This window comes from Arachis hypogaea, chromosome 4 (genome assembly GCF_003086295.3).
Source record: "Arachis hypogaea cultivar Tifrunner chromosome 4, arahy.Tifrunner.gnm2.J5K5, whole genome shotgun sequence".
Lineage (NCBI taxonomy): Eukaryota > Viridiplantae > Streptophyta > Magnoliopsida > Fabales > Fabaceae > Arachis > Arachis hypogaea.
This window is the reverse complement of record NC_092039.1, coordinates 80,330,068-80,346,162: the sequence shown is the minus strand read 5'-3', so window position 1 is coordinate 80,346,162 and position 16,095 is coordinate 80,330,068. Positions and strand designations below refer to the sequence as shown.

Genomic DNA, 16,095 nt, shown 5'->3' with positions numbered 1-16,095 from the left:
TTTTACATCTGAATTTGTAAAATTTAGAGTTTGAATGTGGGGGCTCTGTTTGACTCTGTATTGGGAGAAGCTCTTCATGCTTACTCTCCATGGTTACATATGGAGAACCTTGAGTCTTTACTACAAGGCATTCTTCATTCACATGAAGGATCAACTCTCCTCTGTCAACATCAATCACAGCTCTTGCTGTGGCTAGGAAGGGCCTTCCAAGGATGATGGATTCATCCTCATCCCTTCTAGTGTCTAGGATTATAAAATCAGCAGGGAAGTAAAGGCCTTCAACCTTCACTAGCATGTCCTCTACTAGTCCATAAGCCTTTTTCATGGATTTATCTGCCATCTCCAACGAGAATTCGGCAGCCTGTACCTCAAAGATTCCCAGTTTCTCTATTACAGAGAGTGGCATCATGTTTATCCCTGACCCCAGGTCACACAGAGCTTTTTCAAAGGTCATGGTGCCTATGGTACAGGGTATTAAGAATTTCCCAAGATCCTGTTTCTTTTGAGGTAAATTTTGTTGAACCGGTGTATTCAGTTTATTGGTAAGCAAGGGAGGCTCTTCCTCCCAAGTCTCATTACCAAATAGCTTGGCATTCAGCTTCATGATTGCTCCTAAATATCGGGCAACTTGCCCTTTAACAATGTCTTCATCCTCTTCAGAAGATGAATAGTCATCAAAGCTCATGAATGGTAAAAGGAGGTCCAAGGGAATCTCTATGGTCTCTGTATGAGCCTTAGATTTCTTTGGTTCCTCAATTGGGTATTCCGTACTGACCGTTGGACGTCCCCTGAGGTCTTTCTCATTGGGATTCATGTTCTCCTCCTCCTCTAAGGTTTCGGCCATGTTGATTATACCAATGGCCTTGCATTCTCCTTTGGGATTCTCTTTTGTATTGCTTGGGAGAGTGTTAGGAGGAGTTTCAGTAACCCTTTTACTCAGCTGGCCCACTTGTGCCTCCAAATTTCTGATGGAGGATATTGTTTTAGTCATGAAACTAAGAGTGGCCTTAGATAGACCAGAGATTATGTTTGCTAAGCTAGAAGGATTCTGCTCAGAATGCTCTGTCTGTTGCTAAGATGATGATGGGAAAGGTTTGCTATTGCTAAACCTGTTTCTTCCACCATTGTTATTATTAAAGCCTTGCTTCTGTTGATCCTTCCATGAAAAATTTGGATGATTTTTCAATGAAGGATTAATGGTGTTGCCAAAGGCTTCACCCATGTAATTCACCTTTGCCATTGCAGGGTTCTCAAGATCATAAGTTTCTTCTTCAGAAGATGCTTCTTTAGTATTGTTGGATGCATTTTGCAATCTATTCAGACTCTGGGAGATCATATTGACTTGTTGGGTCAATATTTTGTTCTGAGCTAGTATGGCATTCAAAGCATCAATTTCAAGAACTCGTCTCTTTTGATGTGTCCCATTACTCACAGGATTCCTCTCAAAGGTATACATGAACTGGTTACTTGCAACCATTTCAATAAGTTCCTGAGCTTCTACAGGTGTTTTCTTTAGGTGAATGGATCCACCTGCAGAGTGGTCAGTGACATCTTGAAAAATTCAGACAAACCATCAAAGAATATATCTAATATGGTCCATTCTGAAAGCATGTCAGAAGGGCAGTTTTTGGTCAACTGCTTGTATCTTTCCCAAGCTTCATAGAGGGACTCACCATCTTTTTGTCTGAAGGTCTGAACGTCCACTCTAAGCTTGCTCAACTTTTGAGGAGGAAAGAACTTGGCTAAGAAAGCCATGACCAGCTTATCCTAAGAGTCCAGGCTATCTCTGGGTTGTGAGTCCAACCATGTTCTAGCTCTCTCTCTTATAGCAAAAGGGAAAAGCATAAGCTTGTAGACTTCAGGATCAACTCCATTGGTCTTAACAGTATCACAGATCTGCAAGAACTCAATTAAAAACTGATAAGGGTCTTCTGATGGAAGTCCATGAAACTTGCAGTTCTGTTGCAGTAGAGAAACTAATTGAGGCTTTAGCTCAAAATTGTTTGCTCCTATGGCAGGGATTGAGATGCTTCTTCCATAGAAGTTGGAAGTTGGTGTAGTAAAATCACCAAGCATCTTCCTTGCATTGTTGTTTGGCTCGGCCATAATTATTTCTTTTGCTACTTCCTTTTCGAAAATTTCAGTGAGGTCCTCTTCAGGATCAACTTGAACAAGTATGCCTTTATCTTTGTTCCTGTTCATATGAAAGAGAAGAAAACAAAGAAAATATAGAATTATCTATGTCACAGTATAGAGATTCCTTGAGGTGTTAGAGGAAAACAAGAATGGAAGGATAAGGTAGGTAAGGAAGAATTCGAACACACAAAGAGAGACGGAGTTCGAATTGACAATGGAGGAGGAATGTTACTGTTTAAATAGAAAAAGATAAGAGAGGGTGGAGAGTTTTCGAAAATAAAAAGAATAAAATTTAAAATAATCTTTTGAAAAATTGGTTATGGTTTTGAAAAAGATAAGAAATAGTAAAACAAACAAAAAGTCAATTAGTTAGTTGAAAAAGATTTGAAAATCAATTTTGAGAAGATGAGAAGTTAGAAAAGATTTTGAAATTGATTTTGAAACAGATATGATTTAAAAAAGATATGTTTGAAAAGATATCATTGAAATTTATTTTGAAAAAGATTTGAAAAGGAAATTAAAAAGATTTGATTTTTGAAAAAGATATATTTGAAAAGATATGATTTTGAAAAAGATATGATTGAAAATATTTGATTTGAAAAAGATTTAATTTTGAAAAATTATGAAGATTTGAAAAAGATTTGATTTGAAAACAAAATTCCTCTCCTTGTGTCATCCTGGCGTTAAACGCCCAGGAGCTACATGTTTTGGGTGTTTAACGCCCAATTGCTGCATGATTTGGGCATTTAAACGCCCAGCCAGGTACCCTGGCTGGCGTTTAAACACCAGTTTTCCTTTTTCACTAGGCGTTTTGAACGCCCAGCTTTTTCTCTATAATTCTTCTGCTTTATGTTCTTGGATCTTCATTTTGCTAAATCCTTTATGCAAGAAGATATGTTTTCAATTTTGAAAAACAACAAAATGAGTCAAAACATATAATTCTTGGATCAAAACACAAGATATATGCAAGAACATTATAAAAGTCAAGATGAACACCAAGAACAATCTTAAAGATCAAGATGAACATCAAGAACTCGGTTTTCTTAATGAAAGAAAACATGGAGGACACCAAACTTAGAACTTTCGCATGTTTGGGCCATATGAATGCAAGAATGCATATGTAGAACATCATGCAGTGCAAATCAATAAATCATGAAGATCAAACAAAGCAATTCATCAAGAATAACTTGAAGATCATCAAGAACACAATGCATGTATTTCGAAAATTGCAAGACAATTAAAATCATGCAATTGACACCAAACTTAAAATTTGGCCCTAGATTCAAACAAGAACCATGAAAATATTTTTGAGTTTTTATGATTTTATGAATTTTTTTGAATTTTTCAAAAATTATTTTGGAAAAACAAAAAAAAGAAGAAAATTTTTTGAAAGATTTTTGAAAATAAAATAATGGTTAAAACAAGAAGAAATTTACCTAATTTGAGCAACAAGATTACGGAGATTGTCGGCTTGAAACAAGCTATGGTCACCTTGTAAATCTCAGTCAGGCAGATTAAAATGGTTGTGGAGTTTTGATAATTAAAATATAAGTAAAACACAAAATAAAGATAGAGATACTTATGTAAATCATTGGTGGGAATTTTAGATAAGTGTATGAAGATGCCTCATTCCTTTTGAATCTCTGCTTTCCTACTGCCTTTGTCCAATCCTTCACACTCCTTTCTATGGCAAGCTGTATGTAGGGCAATTACCGTTGTCAATGGCTACCGTCCATCCTCTTAGTGAAAATGGTCCAGCTACGAGTTACGTAGGGCTAATCATCTGTCGGTTCTTGATCGTGTAGGAATAGGATTTACTATCCTTTTGCGTCTGTCACCACGCCCTACAGTCGCGAGTTTGAAGCTCGTTACAGTCATCCCATCTCAGATCTTACTTGGAATACCACAGACAAGGTTTAGACTTTCCGGATCTCAAGAATGCTGCCAAAAACAATGTTTGACTCTGCTTTGCAACTTGTTTCTGGCGTTTAATACTAGAATAGGGCAGAAAGCTGGTGTTAAACGCCAGTATGCGTCGCATAAAATTGGGCAAAGTATGAACTATTATATATTGCTGAAAAGCCCTGGATGTCTACTTTCCAACGCTATTAAGAGCGCGCCATTTGGACTTCTATAGCTCCAAAAATTCCATTTCGAGTGCATGGAGGTCAGAATCCAACAACATCAGCAGTCCTTTGTCAGCCTCTGAATCAGATTTTTGCTCAGGTCCCTCAATTTCAGCCAAAAAATACCTGAAATCACAAAAAAACACACAAACTCATAGTAAAGTCCAGAAATGTGAATTTTGCTTAAAAAATAATAAAAATATACTAAAAAATAACTAAATCATACTAAAAACTATGTAAAAACAATGCCAAAAAGCGTATAAATTATCCACTCATCAGTTACCAACTCAATTTTTTTTCAAATTTTCATGATTTCATCCATACTTTCTTGCATGAACATGTTACAAATTCTCATTTTTCAATTTTAATTTCAAAAAAAAATCTTAATCCTAAAAAATCTTTCTTCAACTTCTTTTCAAATCTTTTTCAAAATTCATATATCTTCTTAATTTCTTTTCAAATCCTTTTAAAAACTCATCTATCTTTCTAATATCTTTTCAAATATTTTTCAACTCATCATACTATCTTTTCAAATTTAGATTTATCTTTTTCAAAATTCTCTCATATCTTTTCAATTTTAAAATTACATCTTTTGCATATCATACTTAACTTTTCTAAATCATATCTTCTATCATATATTTTTTTCAAAAATTTCACCCACCCCCTTTTAAATTCACATTCGGCCTCCCTCTCTCCTCCACCACTCGAATTTGACTCTCCTCCTATTCCTCTCCTTTTCTTTCTTTTGCTTGAGGACAAGCAAACCTCTAAGTTTTGTGTGTTTTTCGTGATCACTGGCTAAGATTTACCAAGATCATGGCTCCTAAGAGAAAACAAACCACTCCAAGAGGCAAAAAAGAGAACACTCCAAAACCACTTTAGAATCAAGCGAGGTTCTTAACTAAAGAACATGCAGACCATTACCACAAAATAATGGGTCTAAGGTCAGTGATCCTGGAAGTTAAATTTGATCTGAAAGAAGATGAATATCCGGAGATCCAAGAGCAGATTTGAAACAGGGGCTGGGAAATTCTAGCTAATCCTGAGACAAAGGTGGGTAGAAACATGGTTCAGGAATTTTACTCAAATCTGTGGCAAACAGATAAGCAGAGAATGACTGGAACTGCCTTCTATACCTTTCGAACTATTGTCAGAGGGAAGATTATTTACTTCGTCCTGGACAGAATAAGAGAGGTCTTCAAGCTGCCTCAACTACAAGATGATCCAGAATCCTTTAATAGGAAAATGGTGAGATTTGATAAGCGCTTGGACCAAGTTCTAGAGGATATATGCCTCCCTGGAGCCAAGTGGATAACCAACACAAAGGGTGTCCCAAACCAACTCAAGAGAGGAGGTCTCAAACCAGTCGCTAGGGGCTGGCTGGACTTCATTGGGCGTTCTATACTGCCCACCAGCAACTGCTTTGAAGTCACTGTCAAAAGAGCAGTGATGATCCATTGCATTATGCTGGGAAACGAAGTGGAGATTCATCATCTGATCTCTTATGAGCTTTACACAATTGCAAACAAGAACTCCACTGACGCCGAATCGGCTTACCCAAGCTTAATCTCTTTGTTATGTAAAGATGCTGGGGTAAAGATGAGAGTGGATGAATATATCTCAGTCGAGCACCCAATCACCAAAAAGTCAATGGAAGGACAACAAGTGCAAGATAACTCCATCAAAAGGAGAGCGCATGAGTTTCTCCTAGAAATCCCTCAGATTGACTACTGGACCTGCCTAGAAGCATCTGTCACCAAGCTGCAAGAAGCTATGGATCAACTTAAGGAAGAACAGCAAAATCAAAATAGCATGCTTTCCAAACTGCTTAAGGAACAAGAAAAGCAAAAGCGTGAGCTACAGGAGTTGAAGCGCCAGAAGCTCTCCCTTGAGGGACTAGACACCCCACAGATTGAAGGAGCATCCATCTCCCAAAATAAAGGTTGTTGAGTCCTAATCTTAAATTTGTGATAACTTTTATTATTAGAAACCTATCTTAAGAATTATATGAGTATTAGTAATTAGGGTCCTTATTTTTATTTTTATTTTTATCTCCAAGTAAGCTATAATTTGTTCCTCTCATCATCACTAAACATGAATAAAATAGTAGATTCTCTTTAGAGTAAGGAGGCAATTATTTCAAGTTTTCAATAAGGAAAATTCTAATTATTTTTATATGGTAGCAACACTTTTTATCTTCTGAATGATTTTATAGTAAAGTTTATGAATGTTAACATTATTGGCTTTTGAAAGAATGATGAATAAAGAGAAATGTTATTGATAATCTGAAAAATCATGAAATTGATTCTTGAAGCAAGAAAAAGCAGTAAAAAAAGGAAAAAAAAGAGAAGGCAAAAAGAGAAAGAAAGAAAAAAAAGAAAAAGCAAGCAGAAAAAGCCAACAGCCCTTTAAACCAAAAGGCAAGGGTAAAAAAGATCAAAGACTTTGAGCATTAATGGATAGGAGGGCCCCAAAGGAATAAAATCTTGGCCTAAGTGGCTAAATCAAGCTGTCCCTAACCATGTGCTTGTGGCATGAAGGTCCAAGTGAAAAGCTTGAGGCTGAGTGGTTAAAGTCATGATCCAAAGCAAAAAGAGTGTGCTTAAGAACTCTGGACACCTCTAATTGGGGACTTTAGCAAAGCTGAGTCACAATCTGAAAAGGTTTACCCAGTTATGTGTCTGTGGCATTTATGTATCCGGTGGTAATACTGGAAGACAAAGTGCTTAGGGTCACGGCCAAGACTCATAAAGTAGTTGTGTTCAAAAATCAACACACTGAACTAGGAGAGTCAATAACACTATCTAAAATTCTGAGTTCCTATAGATGCCAATCATTCTAAGTTTCAAAGGATGAATTGAGATGCCAAAACTGTTCAGGAGCAAAATCCTACTAGCCCTGCTCATCTAATTAGAATATGAGCTTCACTTAAAACTCTGAGATGTATTACCTCTTGATCTTCTTTTTATCCTATTTTATTTATCTAGTTGCTTGAGGACAAGCAACAGTTTAAGTTTAGTGTTGTGATGAGCGGATATTTTATATGCTTTTTGGGGGTATTTTCATATAGGTTTTAGTAGGATCTAGCTACTTTTTAGTATATTTTTATTAGTTTTTATGCAAAAATCATATTTCTGGACTTTGCTATGAGTTTGTGTGTTTTTCTGTGATTTCAGGTATTTTTTGGCTGAAATTGAGGGACCTGAGAAACAATCTGATTTAGAGGCTAAAAAAGGACTACAGATGCTGTTGGATTCTGACCTCCCTGCACTTGAAATGGATTTTCTGGAGCTACAGAAACCCAATCGGTGAGCTTTTAATTGCGTTGGAAAGTAGACATTTTGGGCTTTCCAGCAATATATAATAGTTCATACTTTGCCTGAGTTGTGATGACGCAAACTGGCGTTTAACGCCAACTTTCTACCCTATTCTGGCGTTAAACGCCAGAAATAGGATACAAGCTGGAGTTAAACGCCCAAACTGACACAAATGCTAGAGTTAAACGTCAAGAATAGCCTCTACACATGAAAGCTTCATTGCTCAGCCCAAACACACACCAAGTCGGCTCCGGAAGTAGATTTCTGCACTATCTATCTTAGCTTACTCATTTTCTTTAAACCTAGGTTACTAGTTGAGTATAAAAACTACTTTTAGAGATTCATTCAGCACCAGATAATATTTTACATCTGAATTTGTATCTTCTATGGCATGAGTCTCTAAACCCCATGGTTGGGGGTGAGGAGCTCTGCTGTGTCTTGATGAATTAATGCAATTATTTCTGTTTTCTATTCAATCACGCTTGTTTCTATTCTAAGATATTCATTTGCACTTCAACATGATGAATGTGATGATCCGTGACACTCATCACCATTCTCAACCTATGAACGCGTGCCTGACAACCACTTCCGTCCTACCTTAGATTGAATGTATATCTCTTGGGTTCCTGGTTCACGAGTTTGACTGTCTCTCCTGACAACAGAGCATTCAAATCCGTGAGATCAGAGTCTTCGTGGTATAAGCTAGAATCGATTGGCAGCATTACTGAGATCCGGAAAGTCTAAACCTTATCTGTGGTATTCCGAGTAGGATCCGGGAAGGGATGATTGTGACGCGCTTCAAACTCATGAATGTTGGGCATAGTGACAGTGTGCAAAAGGATCAATGGATCCTATTCCAACATTAGTGAGAACCAACAGATGATTAGCCATGTACATGGACCCTTTTCACTGAGAGAACGGCTGGTAGCCATTGACAACGGTGATCCACCAACATACAACTTGCCATGGAAGGAGACTTGCGTGTGTGAAGGAGAAGACAGTAGGAAAGCAGAAATTCAGAAGACAGAGCATCTCCAAAACCTCAACATGTTCTCCATTACTGCATAGCAAGTATCATTTAATCCATGTTCTTTTACTTATTCCAATTAAAACTAAGAACCATTATTGATATCCTGACTAAGAGCTACAAGATAACCATAGCTTGCTTCAAGCCGACAATCTCCGTGGGATCGACCCTTACTCACGTAAGGTATTACTTGGACGACCCAGTGCACTTGCTGGTTAGTTGTGCAAAATTACAAAGTGTGATGGTAATTTTCGTGCACCAGAGGGCAATTCCACCTATGTTGCCGGGTCCGAGTCGTCGAGTGATACAATGTCAGAGAGAGTTTGCCAATGTTACGAGTCACCCATTGTGATCGTAGGGCATCCGTTTTCATCATGGAAGAGATGGAGCCAGTAGATGGTTGGTCACAGGCATCATATCGGGTTCGTCTTTCCGAGCGTACATGCGATTGTGACCTGTTCCAGTCATTGCATTACCCATGTCGACACGCCCTAGTGGCATGTGCAGCTGCGAGTATTGAGTGGGGTCATTTTGTGGACCCCGTGTACATGATGGCCTCTGTATTCAAGGTATACGAGAGGGAGTTTCCGCCGATACCAGACGAAAAAATATGTCCTCCATGGTACGGTGCACGCCTGAAGCCCAACCCAGCCATGAGGAGGAAGGCATTGGATAGGCTGGTATCCACTCGGATCCGAAATGAGATGAATGCCATTGAGCTTGCGGAGAAGAGATGTGTGCTCTACCGCAGAGAGGGCCACACCAGACGTGGGTGTCCCAATGCACCCCACTCGGATCCATGACGACGCATGTAGTTTAGAGTTTAGATCTTTTTGTTCCAATATTGTCACTTTGATGTACTGATTGTTATTAAATGTGTTTAATGTGTAATGAAGCATAATTCTATATAACTAGTTACCTTTGATTGTTATGGGACCATTTTTTTCATCTATAACATTACAATATTTTCATAAAAAATGCATACAATATATTTATAACATCAGATCTTGACTATATCTCAGATGCAGTGCCCCTGTTTTGCTTTCTTACACGTATCTCAGATGCAGTGCCCCATGTCAGAATATGAGCATATCTCGGGTGCACCCGGGATATGGCCAGCGCGTCTCGTATCACAAATCAAAGTCACTGCATCCGAGATACGTGTGTTTTTTGATTTTTCCTACTGTATCCAAGATATGACTTCAAATGTAATTTGATAAATACTTATACATTTATTTAAATCGGTAAACATTCTCTTTTTTAATTTAAATAAAAAAATTCCTGACTTTGGTCTATTTTATCGTTATGTCTCTTAAAAATTAAAACATTATCAATCTCGCCCAATTTAACTTCTAACCCAGTAATTAAATATTTAAGTGAATGGGATGGTCAAGAAAATCATTTTCAACTCATCAAATGTAACCTAGCTTATGAACTTCTTACTTATAGTAGCACTTATTAGTTAAATCCTTAAAATAAAATTGTGATCAAGTGTCTTTGGTTACCACAAATTAAAACCCACATACAGAGTAATGTTAAGAAAATAATAACTCAAAATAGTTTTATTTAATTTAATATATTTATTATATTTAATATTATTTAATTATTTTAATAATAATTAAAAATTACAAAATAAGTTTAATAATAATTTAAAAATATAAAATAAAATAAATATAATTATTTTGAACTAATTTTTTATTATTTTTTAAACATATCTCATCATAATAAGATTTTATAAAAGGCAAACTAAAATAATTAAGAATATAGACTAAATAATTTATGTTCAATTGCGACCGAAAGCACACTAAGAATAACAAGTTAATAACATGAAATAAAATCTACAAAATTTTCAAACATTAGAGAGAGAAAACTGAACCAGTCCTCTCTAAATTTAAATTTAGCTGCTCCATTGTCATTTGTTTCTTCTTATGGACATTTACTATAATTATATGGCGGTTTGAAGTGAGATAAACTTTGATATAAATCATTGAAGGCTGAAAGCTAAGGTTAGGATCACAATCTCACAACTGGTTTACAGAGAGGCTGGCCTCCCTTGTATGTCCCTTTTGCTTGTGTTATTTCACTTTCATTGTCCCTTAGCTTGTTACCATTATATGTTTCAAGTTAATATATAAGATAATGTTTTGAACAATATAATGCTTTGCCCCAAAGGTCAAAGTTCCTAACACTGTCACAAATAGGACCACTAAACTGTAGTTGTCTACACCAGAGTACACCATTTCTATTTTGTGCATGGCCTGCTTCAAAAGCATCTTGAAGAGACTACATTATTACCTTCTATCAATAAAAAGCTTCAATAGAAACTTGTGTCACCTTCTAAGTGAACTTTATTACATCCTTTAATGAATAATTACCCAACTTTAAATGTTTACATAAATTAAAAATTATTGAAAAATGTCAAAACTACGTATAATAAAACATCATTTATAAATTGTTTTTAATATTAATAATAAATGGCTCCACTTATGCTTTTATAATTGGTAAAAAATTAATACTGTCTAATTATTTTGAAGTTATATTTATTTATAAAAAAGTAAATTTTAAAAGCAATTTGTACCATAAAACTAGAAACATAAGAGAACAATAATGAGATAATGACTAAATGACAAAGTTAAAAGAAATACTCATATGCGTGTTGAACAAATGAGTTCTTAACAAATTTTATATAAAATAATTAGCTCTCTGTTAGTACAAAAAGTTTCGACATAATTACTTCAACCATGGTGAAGCAAAATATCGACTACAGCACGCATGATATGTGTCGAGTTGAGAAAGGTTTAGGTAAAAAATTTGTTGAGGACACATGGATTAATTAAAATGTCACATGATAAATAAGATGTGGGGCTATTACTTGGAAATCAAGGTCCTTGGAGGTCAAAATGAGATCGTGGGTAAGAATAAACTGAAGCTAGATCGTGGAAGAGAGAAAAGAGGAGAGTAGATCATGACAACAAACCAATATGGTGGTTTATAAATAGGAAAAGCTCAGAAGAAATTAGGGACTTCAATCTAAACACTTCATAATTACATTAAAATTTTGCAAATTCCAAGTCACACTGATATTAGGGAGAACCATAAAGTGTAAGTATATGTGAGTGTTTAGAGTAAATTTTCAATTTGTTTTCTTTTCTTCAAGTAGTTCTCTTTCTTTTAATATCAAATTTACTTTCTTATCTATTTAAAGCTTCATTCATTTTCTTGCATTTCTATTTATTGTTGTTTTTTACATTACTTGATCCAATTTATATTCAATATTTCATATATAAGTAACTGTTTGACACATATATTTAGTAAGTCAAATTCCCTCTTCTAATAGTAGTTGTATCTACTCTCCAAATTGAGATTTTGATACAAGCTTAATTTCACACCCTATCGAGATTACCAAAAATCAAACAAAACAAGTTAGCACACCCAGTGGAATCCTGGGTTGAGTTAACGTGTCAAACTGTGAATACGATTATGCAGTGACAAAATAATAATGTCTGACAGAGCCTCTACTTTGACAGATACATCAAACAATGATATTGAAAACTTGGGGGAACACACAAGAAGCCCAGAGACAGAGGCTGTCCCATCAGTAGATATCTCAAGTCGAAAGATGAATCTTGTGATCATAGAAGGAATTCCTTCGACTGTGGCTACTACATGGCCTCCGTATGGTTTGCCTCCAAATTATTTTTCACTATTGAAAAATCTCAACATGGGATATATAGGAGATATAACTACTATGAGATCACTGACAGGAGTAGGACGAGGATCTATATTTCTGGAGATGTCGAGATAGGATCCTATCGGAACAAATGCCTCCAAATACAGTCGAATCCCTGGCTGTGTTTAGGCGACAAATTGAAGATAATCATGATCTAGTAAATATGCTCGCTTAGCAAATGGCTATAGTTTTAAATTCAATCGTGGAAAATAATAATGCAAGAATAAAACAAATAGCTCGACGTGTCGATAACATTGCAAAAGCAATTAATCAACCATTTGCACCACCCATAAGTGGAATGCATGCAAATAATCCTCCAGTAAATTTAAATAGAGAATATGTGAGGAAGAGATTTTTGGTTGGTAAAGAATTCACAAATAAATTCTCGTGGCAAGTATAGTTTCTAAACCAACAAAGAATTCTCTCATACAAAAATTTGGTTGTCACAAGTAACAAACCCTAAAAATATAAACCGAAGTATTCAAACCTCGGATCGTCTCTCAAAGAAATTGCAGGGAAGTATTCTTGCTATTGATTATGAGGCGTATATTTGGGGTTTTTGAAATAATAAACAAGAATTATAAATGGCAAAAGAAATAACTAATGTCTAGAAAAGCTCTTGGCAAGGTATAAGAACTAGAAGTCCTATCCTCATTATCTTCATCAATTGTGATGACAATTGTTCATTGCTCCACTTAGTTAACCTCTAACTATGAAGGAAAGTCAAGTGAAGATAATCAAATTGGATTCACAAGTCCTAGTCAACTCCAAGGGAAAGACTAGCTTTAGTGACATGCAATTCAATTAGCAACTTCTAATTGTCAATCAACAAAAGCATTAGATAACTCAAGAGTCACCAATTACTCTATCAAAGCCAAGAGGAGAAAAACCTAACTCATAACTAGGAGAAGCATTTCAACAAACACATAGAAGGCAATAAAAGTAAACATCACAAATTACAAGAATTAAAAGAACTACAACTAATCAAGACAAGAGATCAACAATAGAAAACTAAAGCAAGCATTAAAAGGCATGAAAACAATAACTTACATTGAAAGGAAATATAGATCTACAAAAGAATTCATAAACTACAACTAACAATACAAAGGAATTACAAGAGAAGTAGAATGTTACAACTACCAGGGAACAATTAAAGATGAAAAAGGAAAATCAAAGCAAAAGAGAAGAAGTAGAAGAAGTAGATCTAGATCTAAACCTAATCCTAATTCTAGAGAGAAGAGAGAGCTTCTCTCTCTAGAAACTAACCAAAGCCTCCAAAAACTAAACTATGACTACTTAGATTACTAACTCCTTCAATCCTTGGATTTAATAGTATCAGAAGTGAGTTGGATTTGGACCTGGAAAGCCCAGAAATCGCCCCCAACAGATTCACTTTAATGAGGTCATGTGCGAGTATCGACGTGTACGCCGCGTACGCGTCAATGGCATTTTCAATCCACGCGTGCGCATCATGTACGCATACGCGTCGCCATGCAACTTCACTTTTCCACGTGTGTGCATCTTCTACGCGTGTGCGTCAATCTCGGCATTACAAGTCCTTATTTTTCCATGAGTTCTCCACTTGCATGCTTTTCCTCTTCATCTCTTTGATCCATTCCTAGCCGTTCCAATCTGAATCCACTAACAAACATATCAAGGTATCTAATGGAATCAAAGGTGAATTAAATTTAGCTAATTAAAGGCCTAAAAAGCATGTTTTCACACTTAAGTACAAATTAGGAGACAATCATGAAACCATGCTATTTCATTGGATAAATGCGGGAAAAGTGGATAAAATCCACCTAAATTAAGCACAAAATGTACCACGAAATAGTGGCGCATCAAATCTCCCCACACTTAAACCAAGCATGTCCTCATGCTTAACCAAGAAAGAGGCAAAGGGTACTATCATTTATTCAAAGCAAATAAACTATATGTAATCTATCTAAATGAATGCAATTACTTGGTCAAAATAAATTAATTTCCAAGAAAACATATATAAGCATATGGGCTAAAGCAATAGCAATCAAATTAAATTCACAATTGAATTGAGTTATTAAAGATTTTTACAAACTTGCATAAAAAGTGATGATTATAGGTGGAGATATGTAATTGAGCAATCGAACCCTCACCAGATGTGTATCCGCGCTAGTCGCTCAAGTGTTTAGGGTTTATTTACTCAATTCTCTCCTAATCATGCTTTCCAAGATTTGTTTTTTATCTAAGAATCAACAATTATTTCATGCATGCATACAAGTATCATGAGGTCTTTCTCATAAGTTGTGATGGGGCCAGGGTCAAGGTAGGATGCATATGGTCAAGTGGACTAGAGTTTGAATCTTTGATTAACTTAAACTTCTCACCTAACCTATGACAACCTATACAATTTCAAAGCTAACCTAACTACCCATTCTTCACTTTTTCACATACTCATGCATTCTCATTTCACTTCACAACTCATATGCATTGATTATTATTGAGCTTCGCTCTGGGGCATTTTGTCCCCTTTTATTTCTTTTCTTTTCCTTTTTCTTTTCTTTCTATTTTTTTCTTTTGTATATGTATATTTTTTTTTCTTTTTCTTTTCTAATTTTTTTTTCTTGTTGCAATAAAGAATGTACAAAAGTATCAATGCATATGTCTTTACATTTAATTGACACATGAGCATGTACCCAATTCCCAATATTTTCAACACACACACCTTTTCCCAACCAATGTCCCAAGTTTTCCCACACTTGAATGATACACACTCTCACTAGGTTAAGCTAATCGAAGATCCAAATAAAAGACATTTATTGTTTTTCACTTCACGGCTTGTAATGTGCTACATTAAGAACAAAGGGGATTCAAAATAAGCTCAAAATTGGCTAACAAAGGTTGATGAAAGCTAGGCTATTTGGGTAAGTGAGCTAAATGAAATGATGGCCTCAATCATATACATGCATTCATACAAGAAAAAGTGGACATTGATGACAAGTCATCATATACCCATTTTTCAAGCTAATTTCACTTGTTTTGTTAGTCTTTATGCACTTTCTTGCTTCTTAAGTAAGTGATTTGGAGTGGAAATGCACAACTTCTTTAAATCAAGCAACCACCATGAAATTAATGTTAACTCATGAGGTTTAAGCTAATTTTAATTGAATTTTAATTGATTTATAAGCCTTATGAATTTAGTGATACTTGGAGTGGTTGTTTTGGTTTATTTTAGGTGAAGAAAAGAATAAAAGAGAAAAGCGTGGCCTAAGAAAGCGTGACCCAAGGAGAAGAAAGCGTGGTCAAAGGAAGGAAAAGTGTGCCGCATACAATGGGGGAGGCAAGCATTGCCCTCCACAAGGGCACACTGCCCTCTAGGAGGGCAACATAAGGGAACTAAGCAAAAAAGGCAACTCTGCCCTGCCCACTACAAGGGCAGAGCACAAATTTGTGCCTTGGAATCAAGAGGAATAAAATGTTGCCCTGCCCTCCACAAGGGCAGTATCGGGCTCACAAGGGGAAAAAATCAAAGGAAAATGTCTCCAAATGCTTGCCACAAGAGTTGAACACGAGACCATGAAGAAGCAAGCAACTAAGTCCCATTACCGTGCCAAGAAACCAAGGAAAATGATTGAGCGTGTGTTTCTGCCCGGATTCGAACGCGGGACTTCATTTTGGAAACACTGCCCTGCCCTCCGCGAGGGCAGGGCAGCATTTTGTTGGTGCATGAATCTGGCGCACCAAATCACTACCCTGGCAGCACCAGCGCGCACCACAGCACGA

At 36.1% G+C, this 16,095-nt stretch overlaps 1 non-coding gene across 1 annotated transcript; it reads left to right on the top strand.

Annotated features, from left to right (window-relative positions):
- Positions 1 to 1,605: 1,605 nt before the first annotated feature.
- On the top strand, positions 1,606 to 1,713 carry LOC112799386 (small nucleolar RNA R71). Its single transcript, XR_003200968.1, has one exon. It is a non-coding gene; the product is annotated as a small nucleolar RNA R71 (small nucleolar RNA).
- Positions 1,714 to 16,095: the final 14,382 nt, after the last annotated feature.